The sequence below is a fragment of the Cuculus canorus genome, chromosome 3 (assembly GCF_017976375.1).
Source record: "Cuculus canorus isolate bCucCan1 chromosome 3, bCucCan1.pri, whole genome shotgun sequence".
NCBI lineage: Eukaryota > Metazoa > Chordata > Aves > Cuculiformes > Cuculidae > Cuculus > Cuculus canorus.
In genome coordinates, this window is record NC_071403.1 from 58,682,945 (window position 1) to 58,703,786 (window position 20,842).

A 20,842-nucleotide genomic window follows, 5' to 3' on the forward strand; every position below is an offset into this window, starting at 1 on the left:
CTTCTTCATCATTCTGTTATCTTTAAAAGCTAGAATACTTTAATTGGAGTACCACATGACTTTGTGCTTGGATCCATAAGTTGAACGAGAAGGAGCCAGTTGCCCTGTCATCTGTTTTTCAAGTAGCCTTCTTTCAATACTGTGTGGGAAGTCATCTCTACCACTGCAACTGCAGCCAGTCTAGCTTTCCCTGTAGCAGTCCCTAGCTGTAGGAATGGCAGAAGCACTAGAGTAATGTCAAATCCAGCCTCTTGCTGGGGGGATGAATTATTCATGTGTTTTATTTGTTCACCGAGTCCTGTGCAACACATTATTTGATAGTCCCAGTAGGACCAAGTCTTGTTTTCACCATGTCTCTTTCAACAGCTTTCATGTAACTTGAAGATTTGAGAACAATATTTACCCTGCAAAGATGAACTATGTCGGAAGAGGTCCAGAGACGTCCTATTCTGACAAGTCATGCACAAATGTCTCCAGCTGCAGATGGAACTGCAGGAGGAGGAATGAATGACGGTCACAGCATTACAGTGCTTAGTTAGAGTGTTTATGAGGTATGACATGTATACGTAACCTAAAGCATGTTTTGTGTTTTTGCTTTCTTTCTCTTTAATGAATATGCTTCTGCTCTTCTTCCCTCCTCATTCATCTTGCTGAACTTCCCTGTGCAGAACAATGAATGCCTCAGTGACAGGATGACTGAACTCTTTATTTACAAGGTAGAAAGAAAATCTGAGTTCAAAACTGAGATGCTCTTGATGGTACTGACAAAAAGACAGCATGAAACGCTGTCAGTTCTTGAATGGAGGTAAATTGTTGGGATTTAACCACAGCTGGCAACTGAGAACCATGCAGCTGCTTACTCACACCTTCCACTCCCGCTGCAGTGGGATGTAGAAAAGAATGGAATAATAGAAGGTTGAGATAAAGATAGTTTAGTAGGACAGCAAAGGAAGCGATAATAATAATAATAATAGAATATACTAAACGAGTGATGCACAACACAATTGCTTGCTACCCGATGACCAATGCCCAACCCATCCCTGATCAGCAATTGTGCCCCCAAGACAACTCCCCCCAGTTATATACTGTGCCTGATGCCATATGATATGGAAGATCCCTATGGCCAGCTTGTGTCAGCTCTTCTGGTTGTGCCCCCTCCTGGCTTGTTGTGTACCTCCTGGCCAGCAGAGCATGGGAAGCTGAAAAGTCCTTGACTTAGTATAAGCACTATTTAGCAAACAGTAAAACATCAGTGTGTTATTAACACTATTCTCATACTCAATCCAAAACAGCACCGTACCAGCTACTAAGAAGAAAATTAACTCTACCAATCGGGACAGTAGGCTGGAACCAGAATGAGGGTGGCAAACAACCATCCATGTATGACATGTGGCTAGAATCTTGCAAAATGCCATTGTGGGTATGAAGAGCTGAAGTGGTTTTTGTAAATCACTTGGCTTGGCACTTGTTAAAACAGACATACAGCACAGTTCCTTATTTTATTCAAACCATGTTCTAACATGACTAAATAGGAGTCATCTACACAAATACCAGTTAGTATATACTTGCTAGGAGAATTAGATAATATAAGGTCATATATCTTTCTTTTTCTCCTTCCTTTACAGGGGACTGTTACCCTTGTTCTTTGTTCTTCCTCTTCTTTCATCTTTTTATCTTTTCATACATTAAATCCCAAATGGGCTATATCACAGCAGTCTCTTTATTCTAATCAGCTTCCTGATTATCCTCTCTGTTGTACTGATTACTTTCTTCCCGAGAAGCCGTGTGATGTCACAGTCTTTTCAGATAACTCAACAAATAGCTTGTGTTATCCAGCTTCTGGAGGAAAGAGTAAAAGGTGTGAATCACCATCACATGTAAAACTGTGAGATTATGTGGGGGAGTGGTAGTGGTAAAAGTGAAAGCTTCATCGTAGGGACTTATAAAACTTCTGCTATTCTTAATGACTTACAGAGAAGAATGTTTAATATTGATGCACCCCATTTTGCTGCTTAGCTTTAGTACACTGAATCAAAATGCTGAAACATAGCTTGCACTCTTCAGGAGCCAAAAGATTTGACTTTTTGTTTCTGTTACTTTAATTCCATTAATTTCAAAGACCTCATTCTTGATTTATTCAGGAGTTGGAATAAGATATCTGCTTTCCACCTATGGATGCTGAGGTAAATTAAATTTTATGAAAAAGCTGTAGTTAAGGAGTAGTATGGTTGCAAAATCAGACACCAAAACAGTAGGAAATAAAACAAATTGTCTACATAACCTTATTTTAGATTCTGAGCTTTATGGTGTGATCGCACAGTGTTGTTCCACAGGTCTGTTCCTCAACAAATGTATAGCATGAAAGACTACTTTAGTTCAAACCACAATAATGGGTGATGGGTGGACAATTATGCAACTTCTGACCTCATGCTGCAGCCCAATGCCTTATTTACTGCAGATCATTTAAGATGTGCACTGCTGATAGAACTTCCTTTTGCTTTTTAAAAATATACTTGGCAATCTAGCTTGTAAGTGCTATGTTGTATGAATAAATAATGTCTTTACAACATCCCAAAAGGTATAAAGCTGGTTTTGTTTTCTAGGAGGGGACCTGAAGCAGTGAGTTTCATTTCAGAGATCCTCGCTCATTTTAGGTGCCCATTGGACATGCCTTTGGCATGACTTTTCAGTGCACTTAGTATTATACAGTTAATATAGGTCTATTTTATTTTCCCAAGCAGAGTTCCCTTTGAGTTCAGTTGCACTTTTGAGCACTTGGCACTTTGGTAAATTGAATACTGGGCATTTCAATTTGAATTGCTAGAAAAATAAGGAACACGATTAGTGTTCCTTATTTGGAGCCAGTTTGGGTGTGCCTGCACCTGTGGTAGAGACATGCCCTCAGAGCTTCATTAACTACCAGAAAGGAGGCAGGTGTTATTTACCCTGTTCAGCAGATGGAAATGTACAAAGAGGTTACCCTCTACACAGGATTGAATAGGAAATGTGCGATAGGATTTGAAAGCGAAGCCAAATCATTGATGTGACATTGATGTGGCCACAGAAATTACTCACTGTCTTGTCGATGCATATTAGCCAGTTTGTGTGGGACTAATGTTAAGGGGAGGACAATTGTGTATTGACGTCCAGATGTGTTTAAAAGAAATATAGTTGAATGTTGACTTTGGATGAAGTCCAGAGTACCCAAAATGCATTTGTATACCAGACAACTTCAAGAGCTAAATTGCAGTTTGCTTCCCACATTTGCTTATGTTTTGTTGTGAAAAATCATTCAGAGCGTTTTTTTGTGTTATTACCTTCTGGATGGATTTGTAGTCTCTCCACTTTGGCTTCAACCTGCATGTATTGCTTGTGCCTTTAGCCTGTAGTGACATTGGCATGTGTAGCACCGATGGAGGAAGAATGTGTTTGTTTAGGACTGTCACCTGACATGCAGAACACTCGGTGCAGGTACTGGTATCCTCACTTTGCCAACCAGCCTCCCTGGCTTCTGTGGTGTTCTGTTGTTCCTGGGAGCCTCTTTGCATCAATCCCACTGAAGGTCTCGTATAGAGTACTGGCTATGGGAGTATTCTGTGCTCTTGACATCTGGCAGATGTTTAGGAGGTTATTTGGAGGATGAAGGGGAGTCACATGCTTAGCAGAGCCAAGCCTAACACAAGCCATTATCGTGTACAAGATAAGCCAAAGTCTAAGTCTTGTACCTGTCACTCTTGTTCGTTCTATGCCCAGGAAGATCTGTACTGAAAATATCTTTTCATGTAAAAGGACCGAGACATTGCCTAGCAGCACGGGGTTCTGCTGTGACATGGGATGGAGCCTTCTGCCATTTTTTTTGGATATTAAGTTGAACAATTAAGAATATCCTGAAAGTGGATTAAACCTTAATGTTTCCCACACTGGCTAGTGTTAGTTCTGTTAACTCTGTTTGCCAGAGAATGGATGGTAGTCTGTGTCCCTCTGTGAGGTGACTGTAAGTAAATTGCCGTCATCCTGGCATTTCATCTAATTAGCAGAGCAGCTGCCTTTGAAAACATTCTTCTTAAGGGCTGATGTCTCAAGGATTACTTTATTTAATTAGAAAGAAACAAATCACTGATGAGAAGGTCTCTTTCTACAGTTTAGAGAATTTGATTTGAATTGAAAAATATAACTTTTTGAACTATAGTTTACATGGTAATGAATAGGAAAAAGGAAGAGAGGGTGCAGCTGACAGCTTCTGCTACAAAACTAGATTTGAGTGGATGGGGGTCTTTAGAAAGAGGAATCTTTTTTAAAACAGGAGGAAAATCCTTCTTTCAGCTACTAGGGATTAGAAGCTGTCCATCTGTTTTTGTGATTATTTCTGTTTATTTTTTGCAGGGTTGCAGATTGATTCTCTTGTGACACTCCCAGCATGATGGTGGGGGTTGCAGGGAAGGAAGGAGGGAAGAGGCTTTGCTTAGGACTGTTACAATCTTAGAATGAAAGTGCTTATTCTTGTGTGTTTCCAGTTTATGCCCTCCAACTGAAATCTTTGTAACTAAAAGCCCGTATTTTGGACCATATAAACATGTGTGCATGTCTGTAAATCAGTCGATAAATAGGCAGGCTGTGGGAGTGAAGGCTACATGAGCAAATGTTGCACAGATGGGGACTCAAGAAGCACAGAATATTCAGGAGAACAGAGAAAGTGGTGGGACCAGAAATCCAGGTAGGCAGGAAGAGTGGCACACAGTACACAGGATGAGTCTGGGGACAGAAGTGTGAAAGTTAAGCCAGAGAACAGAGTCAAGGGCATCAGTATTCAGAAAGAATGGTAAGTGTGGGGACCTAATAGAGAATGGAAAGCAGGAAAGAAGTGATACAATTTGGTGTGGCTGGAATGGCTCCTTGCCAAGGACCTTGAAAGCATTGCCATCCTAAATTAATGGGGAAGGTGTTGAGGCACAAAGAAATAATTTGAACTGCAGAGGCCTAACTTTACAACAGATTGTAACCAGAGGTGCCTGGTGGTTGTTCTGGGGCCAGCGCTCAGAGAGTCACCTCACCCTCATGTATTCATGAACACGAAGTTGGTGTTAGACTCTTTGGAAATAAAGGGAAATTTTAGTTTGGCTTCTGCAAGAATGACATGCCAGACACCAATACTGGGTGTCTTCTGCCATGGATGGACAGACTCAAAGCGAGAAGCTGGCCCAGAAGTCTGTCCCACAGAACTAGAGATAAGGCAGTTTTTGAAAAGGAGCTATCAACGAGTTGCTGCTGAGAGGTGCAGCAGTCCTTCCCCATCACTTCTAAAGCTCGTCTCTGTTCTGGTGGAAAGCGCCTGTCTGTCTCCTTGGCCTGGGGCACAGGAAAAGAGGAAATGGAAGAACAGTCATTCTGCTGCCCCTATGGTCTAAGCCTGTTTTGTCCACACTGACACTTACCCTCCTCGGATATGGCTCATGACTTTATCCTGGATGGTGTTCACTTGGTACTGATACCCCTTTTTCACCTCAGCCCCTGCTAATAACAATTTGCAAGTCAGTATTTGCCTGAAATGATCAGGAGCACAAAGCCAGGACACACTCTGCTGTTACCAAGGAGAATGATAATAGTTTCTCCACATTGAGTGATACCTTCTTTTACACCTATTGGTCTTGCTCATTAGGATCCTGATGAAAATCCAGAACTGACTACTAGTCAGTCCTGTTACTAGTTTCTAATTTTGTCTCACAGCCTTCCTCCTTTCCATATTTCTTCCCACCAATTATAGTTTATACTTCTTCCCAGCATAAACTCACTTTCTTCCCGTCTTCCCGATTTCTGTTGAGACTGCAGCAATAGTTTTCTGCTCTCATTATCATTTATAATGCTTAGCAAGTTCACAGCACCTGGAGATTATTTACAGTGTTGTTTAAAACCCTCTTCCTGATCATTAATGTCAAATGCAAATTCCAACAACATTGCAGTACAGTTCCAGACACTTCTCCCAGTTTGATCCTTGCCCTTCATTATTGCTTTCCCTTTACTTCATTCAATAGCTTTTCAATATATGTGATCATGTTTACATATCCAAGCTGCCACCTTTTCTGTTTGTATGCCAGATTACTCCAAGTGATTTGTCATCTGTCATTCCAGGGTCTGTCTCATTCTTACATGCACACCTTGTTTTACTTATAGGCTTTTCTGTTAGTATTTGGAATACTTTTTAATTGAACAGCTGTCTTCTAAAAAGATTTGTAATTACGGTCTCTGCTTTTTTGTTGATTTAGTAATTTATAATTTTTATTTTCCTCTAGTCCAAGTGATCCCATTTTTTCTTTCACTTGTCCAGCATTAATAAGAAATGAATTTATCAAAGCCTTTAATGTTATACCAAACAGAGAATTGTTGTTACATTGCTTTATCTTTCACATTGTATGCGTCACATCAGATTCTTAACTAGCATTTGCGTGTGTATGTCTTTGCACCATTCTTCGTGTGTGTGTGTTTGTATGTGTGCGTGCACAAGTGTATAACTCTCTATGGGTTTTCTATGTCAAAGTTCCATACTTCTCTGAAAACAAAGCAAAACCTTGTGTGTGTAAAGTCTGAGCCTACTTCTTTGTGCAGGAATGTATTTCCAACACCAAAAGCTACATGCCAATGTACAGTTCCAGGGTATGAAGTATTGTCTTATAAAGGAAGGGCACAACCTTTTTTCTGGACAGATATAGCTTAAAGTTTTGTTAGTGCAAAACAACCTCAAACAGGTTTTTCCAATGAGAACAACAACCACTGTGGGAAAAAATGGGGAGAAAAATGGGTCTTTCATGGCAATGTATCAACAAACTTAGTTAGGATGGCAAATGTTTTCAGGACATAAAAGTTAGAAAGTTCCAAGGCACCTATTCATCAAGATATGTAAACACTCACCTAACTCTGAATAGGTGAGTGGTCCCACTGAATTCTAAAGCACTACTTCCATGATTAAACTTAGGCACATTCTTCAATATCTTGCTAAACTGAAGCTTAAAGACCCACTAATTTTAATCTTTCCAAATACTTCTGCAAATTCTGAGTCAGGACATTCAGAACAAAACATCTTTTGTTACAAATAGTTAGTTTAAGGATATCTAGGAGGAACATGGAAAGAAAGGAATTTTTCTTAGAGTTTCACAGCATGCTGATTTAGCTAGTGTTTGTATTTATTTGCATTGGAGATCTCTGCAGGTAGTGAGGGTTCGACTGCAATGCGGAAGATGGCATAGTAATGTACTTTTATTGACTAACAGGCACTGGATGCATTCAGATAATGCACCCTTAGACTGCTGTATGCTTACAGGCCTACTCGTTTTGCATTCTTTCACTGAAAAGCAGAAAACCCAAATCTATAACCTGCTGACTTGTAAGGAATGTGATTTTATTTGGTATACTTTAAAATGCATTCTCTTTTCTAGGAAAGATAAAATGGGGCAAATCCGGTTTGCTCCACTGACCTGAATGATTAGTGAGAATATTTTTGTGAGTTTTTTGAGCTAATAAGATTTCTATGATTGTGTATAAGGATCACGCTGGGCACTGTGGTGACTGGGAGATGTTTTTACTTAAAACCCTTCTATTAGAAAGTGCAGATGTGTGTATCACCACAGAAACATGTCAGTGTCAGCGACATCTGAGATGGGAGAAGTCTTATCAAATTTCTAGTTTCTTTCTGATAATCTTAAACCCTTTCACCAGGATGGAAATCTATGAAAACCCATATACTGAATCCTGTGTTTCAACCATTGCTTTGCCTCTGTTTATAAGAAGGAGCAGACATATGGAAAACATGCTTTGAGAAGCATGCTTTCCTGCTGAGTCTACCCTGAAAGAATTAATCACAGGGCTTCAATTGTGTCTCCATTTCCCAAAGGTAGAGCCTGTCGGGGCCCCGTAACTAGGTTAGTGATAAAACCATAGCAGAGATTGCTTCAGCATTATAAATAGGCAACATTTACTGGTACATGACACCACTGCAGTACTTCTAAATGCATCAGCGAAGCAATATTATGGCAAACTTTTCTCTCATCAACAAAGATTTTGCTTCATTTTTACATGTCTAAAAAGAACAGTGGCAAACTTAAATAGTGGTATTTATTTCTTTTTCACTTCTTTCTTTCCCGTATAGGTTAACTAAAATAGGTACTGAACAAAATCAAATTATTTTACAGACATTGGTTCTTTGCTCTTGGGCATATTGCAGAAGAGCTGTGCTGGCAGGAAGATGGTGCTTATTCTGTGAAATTTTATTTTCAGCATGTTGTTCAACACCAGCAAGTCTGCAAAACTCCAGTTATGTATCAGTACCAAAAGTGAGTGTTTTGTATGCTTCTTTGCCATTTGCATGTAGGGTCTGCTGAATTCATCATCGTCTTTGCAGCGGGGTGGTGACTGAGGCAGTTATAAGTCATTAGTGAACTGTGGGAAAAACAAATGGAAAACTTACAAGCACGCTGGGACACTGACTGTGTACCCAGCAATGGGATGGTCTAAACCACATGTTGCACATTCCAAGATGGGGAAGATGAATGGGGGATGCATAGCTGATCTCTAATTCCTCTGCTACTGAGGCTGTGGAGTTGGTGCTTTGTTGAACATTTCTGTTCACAATTATTTTTGTGTGAATAGGCTGTGAACAAACATACATATATACATTATCTATGCCCTAACTTTGCCGTGTCATCTTCTCTACAACTTATTCCTCTGTAGCAAATTTGTGTTTATTGTCAAGTGCCTATGAATATTCTTTGGTTACATTCTTAATTGGACTTTTTTACTAGACTAGATTGATTACAAAGTACGTTGCCATATTAACACCTGGGAAAGACAGGGGACAGGAGTTGTAACTAGAGCTTTTTATAAAATACTATGTTCTTAAATCACTTAAAGTATTATAAATTAATATCAGCAACCCATGCCCAAGTAATCCTTAATCATAACTTGGTTACAAAAAAATATATAACATAGTTAAATGAACATTAGATGATTTGGTATTATGTGAAATACATGCTACTATATTCTGTACATAACATCTCGTCCCTCACCACAGTGACACATATGGCCTCATTCTCTTTCCACATCTTTCTAATGTAAGAACATCAGCATACAAGGCATGTTTTACTTGTCTTGCTTTAGTTCTGGCTGCAGTGATACTTTTCCCATTTGTGCCAAGCTAGAAAATAAGCATCTTTAGTATGTTCTTATACTCAGGTTCAGGGGTGTTGTGCAGCACTTGCTTGAATAGATGAGAGCAGAGGAGCTTACAGAATTGACAGAAGCCTATGTCAAGAGGGTATCAGTTTAAATTGAGACAGCAGAGAAATTCTCCCAAAGGATGCCACTCTAATTACTGGAGAAGCACAAGTAACTGTAGAGTGTATTTCAGTTATGGCACTGCTAGAAAATTTCCCGCTCCCTATATATAAACTATGTGTCCATTAAAGCTATTGAGCCAGGTCCATCTTGAGCATACCTGAGTCCACCTAGAAAAACGTTCAGGGAATTAAGCTTGGTCTGAGCTTGACGTATTGCCTGTAAAACAATTTCCTGTGATTGATAATGCGTTTTCCAGACAATAGGCATGCTGCCATTGGGAGTAGGTGCAGCACAACTGCAGGAATTGCTAGTACTTTTGTTTCCCTGGCTGAGATAATTGTGCTTTGGTGTTGTGGGCACATGTGTTCTCTGAAATACCACTGCCAAAGAGTTGACAAAGGAATTTCATAGGAACATTTGCCCCCCCCCCCCTTGGGGGCTTTTGTAATTATTGTATTTATACAACACTGTAGACCATGATGAACTGGTACACAGTTTCTGCCAAATGTATTGGTGTGAGAACCAGAAAAAATAACAGTGCCACAAAGTAAGCATTTTAGTTCAGTGCGGGCAGGAGTTTCTAGATCTCAATCAGAACTTTGCCTGACTGCCTGTCCTGCTACATTGACTTAACCTGGAGCTTGGAGAAGGAGATTGAAGATGCAGCATCTATTTGAAAGTGTTTCCCCAGCTAGATATTTATGAATTGTTGGGGAAGGAGGGAGCGAGTAGCATGTGTCCAGAGATACACCTTCAGGTCCTACTAGGACTGTGTGAGTGTCATTTTGCTGGTGTCTCTTTGTCTGAGCTCTTTTACACCTCAGCACTGCTTTAGCACACCCACAGTTTGTAATTGTGGTTCTAGTTCATGGCCCCATGCCATGGCTTGTGTGTCCCCCAAGAGCATTGTGCAAACGTCAATGAGAGAGGCCATAGGTCCCTCACATCCATGCCATCTGCATCAACTTCAGTAAAATAGGATCAATTATTATAACACAAAATATTTTCTGCCCTTTTACTGAGCTGAAATTATCTATCAGGTCATTTCCATTCCTGCTTCCCAGATTCCCCTTCCCTACAGCACTGATAAATTTTCCTCTCTCTTCTGTATAGATATAGTTATTCAAAAAGCTCTTCCTCAACAGAGTAGATATATGGCAGAAATCCTTACCCAGAATTTGCCTTGTGAAGGGGAAAAGTTATTGTCCAGACCCATTTTAGCAGCAAGATAGATCTTTTTTTTGCTCTATTCTTCTGACCTTAATGAGACATTACTGCCTTTTTAAACCTTGCTAGGTATGCCCTGAGACCAGTCTTCTCAAAAAAACAGTGTGGATCAAGTTTTCTTCATTCTCTCTTCCAAAACAGGGGCAGCTGCTATCCTCATTGCTATGATGAAGAACATCTGCCATCTGTTATCAAGAGGCTGAAACCTTAGCTAGTAGATACCCTGCTCAATGTTTTTAATACCTGTAAAAAGCACTGATGCACCAGCTGCAGTACAGATTAACGACAAACACAGGAACACTTGCAAGAAGCAAAACATCTCTGCATGTGTGGGCATTCAAAGAAATATTTCATCTTCACAGAACAGGATGTTTTAAATTAGATGCTCAAATCTCCTTCCTGCAAGCAAATTCTTGTGTAAATCCTGTAAAGCTCTTCCTTGGGTAAATTTGGAAGGCTAGATTTGCTGTGTACATTCTCCGTTTCCTAATCAGTGTATTCCATTGCAGATCCATTCTGGCTAGGAGACAGTAATCCACCCCTCCCAGGACATAAAATTAAGGTAGCAATGGGAAATCTTTGAATTTATAGTCCTCTGGAAGCAGTGTTGAAATGAATGGCATTGTGTCTTTTCTCTTAGCCACATAAGGTGAAACGCAGAGGAGGTGGCAGGTATTACTCTACTATCCTATGATAGAGATTTGGGATGAGATTCTGTTTGTCCTCTGGAAGAATGTGGGAAAACAAGCAAAGAAGATGAAACTTAAGAGAGTGTAATGGAAGAGGAGATGCCCCCTTTGCTTTCTAACGTTGGTGAAGAGAATGAAGGTCGGACAAAAATACATGCTTTGCTGTCTTGCAGGCTGAGAAGACAACTGTCTCATACAAACCCTTGAGCCTTCAAGGACACCAGCTGAATCATACAGCAGGTTTTCTGGAGAACAGTTGCAGTGCAACTTCAGTCCTCCTTTTTCCTGGGTGCAGAGCAGCAGCTTGCCCATTGTCACGGCGAAGGTGATGGTGACGGTGACAATCAGAAGCTGAAAAATATTAGTTTCCTGGTGGAAAATGGGCCGCCTCAGCTTAAAATACTTCAGTCTGAAATGCTTTGCTCGTGCCCCAAAGAACAGTCCCCACCTGATGCTCATATCAAGTCAGTATTTATACACCAGGCTGGACTTGGAGTCCTTAAGTATTTTTTGCAGCATTCCTGGTGTTTGTGTTCAAACTCTTAACCTCATCTGTCTTGGGCACACTGGGAGCCCTCTAAAACAGCACAGCCATGTGATGTGACCCCCAGGAACATGTACTCTGGGTATCCATCTCTAGAAGAGGGCTAAAAGGTGCTTAACTAAATAACTGCTTTCTAAGCTAAGTTCTCCAAGTAAGGCTGCCATTACTGGTATGTGAACTCTCAGCCTGAAAGTGCTATGCGTTCCTCTTGATTCAAAGCGAATTTTACTTACATGGCTTGTACCCACAACTCCTCTTTTTTTTGGCTTTCCACCTGTGTGTGTGTGTGTATGCAGTGTGGTTTCTGAGAGGGTATAGCACCTCTGTTATCAGAAAGCAGAATGTTTAATAACCTCTGGTGTTTTATAGTCCTCTCGTTCATTTCCTTTTAAATTAATCCAGCTCTGGCTTGCTGTGACATATGAGGTGCTCTGCCTAAAAACATGAATGTGATCAGATTGCAAGGTACTGCAAATTTGCCCCACCTTCAGCTGTTTCTTAGCTGATTAGAATTAGTGGAACTATGTGGCAATAGGAAAAAGTCTTATCCTAAGCAGGACTTTTCCTTTTGACTGAAATCCCAGGATGCACTCAAAACTCCACAGCTGTGTTCAATACAGTCCTGTCAGCAGGAAATCTGGGAACTTTTAAAATTTGTTCAGTTTTGGCATGGCAACTCTGTTCCCTGTGTTTTATGCAAAACCTGCCATGATGTCTAGACTGAAGGTTTGGGGATATAATAAATGCCACAAGCATAGAAGACTCTGATCCAACTTCCGCAATAAGCTAATAGGTGGAGTTTTTTTTCTCCACAGGATTTTGGCATCAGCAGCATCCATCCCACAGACGTAGGATCACCTCACCTTGCCAATGCTATCTCTTCCACCAAGATCAAAGTTACTATCAGTCACTCCCCCTTCCCCTGAGGGAGTCACAACAAACTGATGAAATGCTTCTCTGGGAACAGTTCAGCCAGGAGAAAACTATAAACAAACAAACAAACAAGCCAAAAGGGCTAAAGGAAGCAGAACATGTAAGAAGCAATGCAAGAATAGAGTGGTTAGTTGGCTTCAGATCCAATTCAACAAACATTTCATTTGCTGGATTATTTGTTCTAAGCTCACACACCATACTCAGCATTTCCCTTTGGCTCTCCCAGAAGTACCCCACAGCCGTGTTTTTTCATGGCATCTCCATGTGATTGAAAATTATGGATCTTAGAAACTGTTCCTTTGTGAAATGAAAGGAGGACAGGAAGAAGTTTTTGCTGTAGGGACCCTGACTTGCTTTTCAATGTCTGCTGTGGTGTCAGTGTAGCCAATAGCTGTAGATGAATGTGGAGGTGGAAGCCAAGGTGTACCTACCAGAAAGCATGCATGGATAAGATGCAGTCTTGGAAGATATATCTCCTGTTTTGAAACTGGAGTTATTTTGATGATGGGAAGATGCTAATTCGGGCTTTGATCTTCTTTTGCATGGTCCAGAGTGACATCTAATGGCACCGTACCAGACTGCACCACGTCTGCAGAGCGAAGTGAACAAAAAACTATAGTTGCATATAGTTTATCAAGTGACAAGGGCAAGGTAAATTCTGTCACGGGTGAAAAAACAAATAGACTCTATTAAACTAAACTAAACTGTAACACGCTGGTTTTAGCCATACATCTATATATAATAGCTGAAAAAAGCTGGGAAACAAGTCTAGAGTTAGGAAGTGGCAGGGTTAGGCTGCCTGTGAAAACGTAAAATATTTCACATAACATGTTAGGTTAATGAAATATCAGTTTAAACAATATGAAAGGAGGAAATCGGGGCAATATTCCAGAAAGAAGTCAATTTCAAATATACTGTTTTGAGTTTGATGTGATGTAAATCTTAAAGGTATAACTGCTTTTATGAAAAATTACAAGATCTTAAAAATAGTTTATTTTGACAGAAACAGCATATTCTAGTGAAATGTGCTCAATCAAATATTTTCAGCCAGTGCTGTGTTGTGACATCGGTGTTTTGAACTGTCCAAACTGTAGATCAGACATCTGTCCAATCTTATCAACGTGGAAACGCATTTATACATGCTGAATGAATTCCCTTTTAGGCACCAGTAAACGCAATTTTGCACCATTAATTAATGTTGCAAGAAAAATACTTGATGTGTTGTTTTCAAGTGTAGGAGGGTGATATTTAAGATATGTAATCCCAAATAAGAGAGAACAATATCAAGAAAAGCTTTGGAATTATTTGAGGTAACTTTTTAGGGAAACAGCAGTTTCGTTGTTTACCATAAATTGGTTGAGCATTTTTTTTGCAGTAAAAGGCATTGAATGATATTCCATTTAAAATAGTTTTAGAATTGCCAAATTAAAAAGAAAAATCTGTTTTATACCTATATACATATATGTATATGCATACATGTGTGTACATTGATGTATAAAATGCAGTCAGTAGGTTGTGCATAGTACAATTAGAGTGTCAATGCTTAAAAAGCATTGGAGCACACACAGTTTTAAGGTATGTTTTTCATCTCTGATGTGTATCTGTAAAGCAAAACCACACCTACTGGCACTTTAGGCGTGTGAATAACTTCCCTGGGCAACCTGTTCCAGTGTTCCATGTCCCTAAGCACTTCATCCACCCGTTTCTTAAACACCTCCAGTCCATTTCAGTCAGCTGCACTTTTCTGCTCTCCCCTGTGGCTTTTCTAATGGCTGACTTTTTTTTTACTACAGGAAACTACAGTAACAGTGTTCCTCCACACTATCTTTTTGGCTCCCACCAGAAACAATAAGCTCAATATAAGCCACTTTTTTGTTGTTGTTGTTGAAGTATCAAGTATATTAATTCAGACTCGAAAAAACATTTGCTTATCTTAATCAAAGTATAAGCGAGCTGTAGTTTTGAAGATAAATTAGTCAGTGTTGTGGCCATGTAACTTTATATCCAATGTCTTATATAATTCTTAAGCTGTAATGTTTTTAGTAGCCTTCAGCTTCCTTTCACTGTATATTGATTGCACTCCGAAGGGGCTTTCAGCTGAATGTTTCTAGCCTTCAGGCAAGATGCCTTTCAATTACAAAGCATTTAGTATCCAGCAACTGGAGGAGACATTTTTAGACACTGGTCCTTTCTTCTGCTCGGAGGAAGGTGTTTAATTATATATTGTTTCACAGTCCAGGAAGTAGCCTGGGAATGCACGGACTTCTCTTTAGGCCCTTTTTGTGGAAAGACAAAGAATGTTATCATTTCATTGTGTTGGGTTCTTAAAGACCTCTTTCCATCTCAGGGGAAAAACAGTACACTATTTAGAGATAAAATTTATTAGAAACAAGGTATACGTTTTGAAGCTGGGGTAATTAAGCACTGGAATGTTTTAAAACCAAAGGGATGTGACCTATTAAAGGGTCGGAAATAATTTGGTGAAAACCTGAATAGTCTGTGACTGTTTGGAAGTCAATCTGACTGATAATAGTAGGGAAAAAAAAACATAGAACAATGTGAGATGGGGTTCTGAGCTGACTGTGACATCTCAGGAATAAGACCATACAGTTATAAGTGACTTTTTTATGAAAACATCTAATCGGTCGTATTTGCCATCAAAAAACCTAAAAATACGAGTCGAATGCTAAGATCTGGGGAAGACAGTAGATGGCGCAAAGACGTCAGACAAGCTGCCGGGATTTCATGCACGCTAGGGGTGAGACTCCTAAGGGTTTTACGGTGAGCATGACAAGAAAAAACGTGATCCTAATAGGTATGTTTCAGTTTTATTGCTCAAAACCAAGGATAATGTATGGAAGGAAACAAAGCTAATGCAATATATATGGGTGTCACACGCAGCAGATTTAAAATGAATTGTCAGCAAATGTTGTCTGCTAAAATATTTTGATTACAGTGTTTTACAAATATTATGCCCTCACCTACACCTTTGTAGCTTTTCCCAATGTGATTATTTTTAGTAGTTATGTCCCTCAAGTTTGGACTTTTCCTGCTCTGCCCTGAAATGAAACAAAGCCTTCAGAGCTTTCCAAAATAATCAATAAATTACCACGGAGGGCCCCACCCCCCATTGTCCGGCTATAGGACAGGCATTTCTAACTCAACTTCTTTGCTTCTGATCTCCCTGATATCTTTTTTTTTGCAGGCTCTTTACCTTGGATGCTCTAGCTATTAGCCTGTTTGAGGTGAGTTGGTTTCTTTCCCTCTCTTCCCATTAAAAGTTTCATTCTGGAGCTGAGAAAATTTCCCTAACAAAAATTAGGCATGAATGTGTTGGCAGAGCAAGAGAACCCCTATGAAAAGTGATGGTGACCCGGCATTTACTGACAAAACATCCCCTGACACCTTTCAGAGCAGTGGGGTGTGCCTGTGTTTTTTTGTGGGACATGGGAGTCATCACAACTGCCTCACACCATCCCATGGCTCTATGATCCTGGTGTTGTAGGTAAGCAGAAGACACACAGGGTCTACTCACAACTTAAATACATATCCACAATATGTCATCACTCGATTCCTGCCTCTTTTACTCTGAGTAATAGAGGTCTGTGGAAAAACACTGTAATTGGCACTAGCTCAAGCTGGTCCATCCATCTGATAGTGTGATGCTGTGCAGAGACAATAAACTGTGACCAAAATCATTAGTACAGAATTATGTTTCAAGTAATGAATCCTCCTTTCAGTACTCCTGCTTGCATAGCTGGTCAGGGAGTTACTGCATCCTGTGGCTGTATGAGATAGATGTGCTGCTCAGCATTTGCTGACAATTGTTTGTATAATGATACGCAAACAGTACAAGGATAAGGGTTGTGTTACTGCCAGCACTCCTGATGCAGGGGTCAAAATCATATGAATTCATTGCAAGTCCTCAGAACTAATCACAGTTTATTAGTTTATTTTACTTAATTGCTGAGAAACCAATAACCTAACTGCCCCTTTATATCGCTGCTTGCACAGACTTACACAACCATAGGAAAAAAACAGGGCCAACAAGAAGTTCATTGACGTGTTGGATAAGGTTATAACTGCCCCTCATAATCTGTCCCTAGAGAAGCTGATGTTCTTCCAGGGAGTTTTGTATTCTGCTGTGATAAGCAGCCAGAAATTTTTAAAGCGCTTAAATCCTTTGAAGTCAGGAATTGTGATGTGTTATTAGCAAAATATCCTAAATCTGGTGAATATGTAATTTTTCTCAGCTGCAAGTGAAAGTATTATAAAATGATTGGGGAGTATTTTAAATAAAGTGGAAAGGAAGGGAGTGGAATGAAAAATGATATTAAATCAAATACAATGTAATAAAAAAGAAATCTTTATCTGTTGCTAAGTCAATGCTAATAAGAAATATGTGCAATGAACTTGTGCATGTGTTTGGATAATGTGTTTTTTTTAACTCATAAATAAGGTGATGCAAATTAAAAAGAAAGCAATAAAAACTCAATGTGTCCAAAGCATCTTAGGCTGGTCTCCATATCTTCATGGTGTATGTGGTACTCACTCACTTTTTCCTCTTTCCACTTAGTGCGGTCCAAGTTCATCTAGCTCTTCTACTGAAACATTGGGTTCGAAAGGGGTGTGAAGGCCATGGCCATGAAGAGCTCAATTCTTTTCCATTGCACCAGCATCTGCCAGGGCCATGCCAGGAAGAGTTTTCTCTGACAGCCGAGCCTGTTCAGATTCCTGGGCAGGTAGCAGTGGAACATTGAGTGACCTGTCAGGCTACATTGCTGTGGGCTGCAAGTGTAAGATACTGAGATGTTCCCACTAACCTTGAGACAGTTATTTCCCCATGGTTTGTTATCAGAGATCCTCAGTGGGATTTTATTATTAATTAGTGATCAGAGGTAAATAAGTTTATCTGCCAAATGTAGACTCAAACAAGGAATATAGAAAAGTCCTCAAAGTATTTCTTTCAGCAAAAAGTTTTTACTCTCAGTTGTATTTTTTTCATACATTTAGAATTTCTGAAACAGTTAGAAGGAAATGTAAATTATTTGGCTGTTTGCAACCAATAATTTGCTATATTCCGTCCTTAAAAACTGGGAAGCAGACAGAACAATTGCAAGTACATCCATCCTAAGAGAATCAGCTAATGCTGCCTCTCAAGCACTGGTAAAGAACTGCTGAATAAGGGAGGAGAGTAAATAAAATCCAGGGCAGTGAAGTCCAGAAATAGGTCTTGAAAACTGCACTTCAGTGAAATAAAATTAGAAGTAGATGACCACTGCTGGCAGTCCAGTTCAAAGCAAATTGTTGGTCTAACACGAGAAACTGGTTAGAATTCCACATTATGTATATATGAGCAGACCAGATACTTAATTCCTCCCTATGGACTTGAAGAGGAAACTATATTTTGATACTGATGGAACTAGATTAATTGTGGAAATGCTTCCTGCAGAAGATAGGTAGGGAACTAGTAGTCTCCATACAAGTAAATAGACTTGATAGGAACAAGGAGGAATAAAATGTACCTCCAGTGGGAGGTTTGGGAGGAAACTGAGGGCAGGGCTATGCTAAATGAAGCCAGGGAGGTGGTTTTTGTTGAGTTATCCAATTCATGTAGCCATGCATGTGGACCTATATGCCACTGAATTTGGCACTGCGGACTTAGAGGTTTAATCTCCATGAGTGCAGGGCTCTCTGTCCTGTGCTTCATTGTACCCTGTGATCTGTTCCAAAGACATATTCTTGAAGAGTTTTCTAGCATTTCTCTCCGAGTGACCACAGGTACTGGATTTCCTGTGGGAGGGCAAACCTTAGCCATGTACACAAGTAATTGTAGATATGACTTGAAAAAGGAGCCTCTGCAGTTATGGAATCCAGTGGATCAGATGCTTTTCTAAATTAACTGGGCAGATACCATTTGAACTTAAGTTCAGTTGTTTAACATAAGTGATAAAAAAAAGAGGTGAACCATAAAGTTCTTTAATAACGATTGTCGCATTTTGCATGATGGGTTTTTTTTTAGTTCTGATTATGAATGGGAGACCATAATTCTCCCCATTAAAAGCAACTGTTCAGACAAGTGCACAAAAATGCAGGAAGCAGCAATTTTATTTCAAAACTGTTATCTGACTGGAGCGAAGAACATTTTTGACCCTTTGAAATACTTGTAGAAATGGAGTCTTCTTGAGATTTCATGTAACTTTCATGTACTGCTTATTTAAAGCAGCTTTAAAATGAACGTTAAACATTAACCTGCACAGATTATTATGTAACAGCACAAGCATTAATGATCTATTTTGTTAAGAAAACAAAATCAAAATGTCATGTGTTAACAAAGGTCAAATATGGATTATCCAGTGGGACATGAAACTAGAATAACAAGTTATTAAAAAAAACACAGATAAAGACAGGTGGCCAAACAGATATACCTTTCTATTTTTCTTTCTCTCCAGAAAAAAACCCCAAAGCTTTATTTGCATAATTCTGTGATTACAGATTTGTACAACTAAAGAAAGGAACAGGCCAATCCAACAGTAAAAGTAATATAGACATTTTTACTCTATTGTTGTCTATTACTCTAGACAACATTTGCATAAGTGGGGAAAATTATGTAGTACATAAAATGGGAGATTCACACTTCTCTGATTCTTTTACAGGAATTTTCCACCCTACTACTTTGAGCTTTTCAGAAATCTTTCTTCTGGGGTTCTTCATCTAATGACTTCAGTTGTCAGCAAAAGGAGTAGAGCTGTTCTTTGGGTCACATGCTATGACTCTTGGCATGATAACTAAGTGTCTTCCAAAATGATTGATAAATGAGGTAGCTAATAACAGCTGTATTAAGGTTTTCCCCATTACTATCTGGAGACGAAACATTGGATGTGTGCTGATTATACAGAAAATCTGTATGCTAAAAGCACAATGCACATCTAAACATCAAAATACCAGCTCGTAGATATTTGGCTGGTGCCCTTATATGAAGTTTAAAAAAAAAATTACCTACCTTTGATTTCCAGGCTTAAATACAATTAGAGCTCTGAGACATAAAGGACAGGAGTCAGGGGTTGATGCAATTGTAACTGTCAGTCTTAGAGCTCTGAAAGGCATTTTCTCTTTGTCAGCTTGTGTCATAATTGCCACGCAGGGCAATGGGGCATATGAACACGTCGTTGTGGCAATCTATCTTACGCTGTTAATTTTTGGTTTGATTATTTTGAAAATTATTCTTCTTGCATTTGAAGATCCTGCTCTTCAGGAGCCTCAAAATGTTGCATCTGAACCTGCATTACCACGTCTTGTGTAGAGGAGGAAAGATCAGAAGCAGTTCCTCGCTGGAGGCAGAAGCAGCAAATATAGAAATGTAATGTTAGCTAGAGCACTGTTTCATAGTGTAGCAAGAAATTCAGAAGGATGAGATGGGAGACATTAAAGCAGAAAGAGTAATACAAAAATAGGTAACTTTGATGTATGACCTTGTCTTCAAAGACATTCTATTATACATTTGACAAAACGGACGGCTTATCATTGAAAATGTCTGCAGAGTCATGTTCTCCTCTATTTCAGAGAGCCGCCACTGTTTATAATGCAAAATTCATCTTCCCTGTGGATTTGGTACAGTATGGAAAGTTCACTGATAGGAAGTTCATTAATTCCAAACAAGGGCAAATGCTCTCATTGTGTACTTACATGTAGCTGTGCTTCTGAGCAGGAAAAAAACTTCTCAGCAGATTCAGGCATTATCATAGACTAAAAGTCCAGTCTATAAGCTTCAGCTGATTGAATCCATTGCAAAATGTTAAAATCTATTCCAGAATTGTGCACATTTGTTTTCCTTTTTTTTCTCCTCCCCCTCACCCCAGGTCATGCATCTTTAAAACTATTTCCAACAGCTGTGTTTGAGAGGGATAGGAATTATACACTCCTGTTAGCAACAGCCAAGATCATTCTTTTTTCTACCATTTTTTTCATACTTCTTTCATTTTTTCTTCCTCTATTTTTTTTTTCATTTTTTTTCTTCCTCTATTTTTATATAGAATAAAATGCCAGATTTTTTTCTTTTCCCTTTGGAAGCTCTTCAAAAAGTTCATCACAAATTGATGCATTTACTCAGTGGTATTTTTTTTTT